Consider the following 731-nt stretch of genomic DNA (forward strand, 5'->3'; position numbering starts at 1 on the left):
ATCAGGGCGGGGGCGGCCCCGGCGCCTCGCGCCCGCCGCCGTTTGGCGCCTTTTTCTCCTCAGGGGGAGCCCTGAGGCGCTCGGGAGGCGCCCGGAAAGGTGCCGCAGTGCGGTGTCCGGGCCCGAATAAATCCCGTAAAAGCAGGCGATAAAGTCAGGGGAAGCGTCCCGGCAGCGCTGGGGAGGCGGCTGGCTGTGTAAAGGGTGGTTTGGCAATGGCGTCTCGTCGAAGGGGGTCTGGAGGAGCTGTGGCCCCCCGGCCCGGCGGCGCTCGCTGTGCCTGAGGAGAGCCGGGAAGATGGCGGCGTGAGGGAGGGCTGGTTGTACGGCCATAGGTTACAGATCTGTGTAGGCTACCACTTTGAGCTACATCAGACTGGCCAACTCAAAAACTCTGTCGCAGCGGATTGTGAATTACAGAGTAGACTGGGAGCGGTGGAACTGAACAATTTCTTGCAGAAGTTGTTGAAGGTATCGCACACGGAGGTGAAAACCTTGCAAATATGAGACACTACACCATGTGTCTCTCAAGTGTCTGAGGGAGATGAAGAATTTCAGACCTCAGTATTCAGCATAGGAGTCTCTTATAGAGGCAAAACCGTTAAAGGGACTGAATTAAATATGAAAACTTAAAGTTTGGCACTGGAATGCTGTCATATGGCTAGTACGATAAATTCCTAGACACCTGTAAAGGAGGTTTTTGGCGGATCTGGTGAACGTGGCAGCTGAAG

Source organism: Charadrius vociferus, unplaced genomic scaffold (genome assembly GCF_000708025.1).
Source record: "Charadrius vociferus isolate BGI_N301 unplaced genomic scaffold, ASM70802v2 scaffold1677, whole genome shotgun sequence".
In the NCBI taxonomy this organism is placed as follows: Eukaryota; Metazoa; Chordata; class Aves; order Charadriiformes; family Charadriidae; genus Charadrius; species Charadrius vociferus.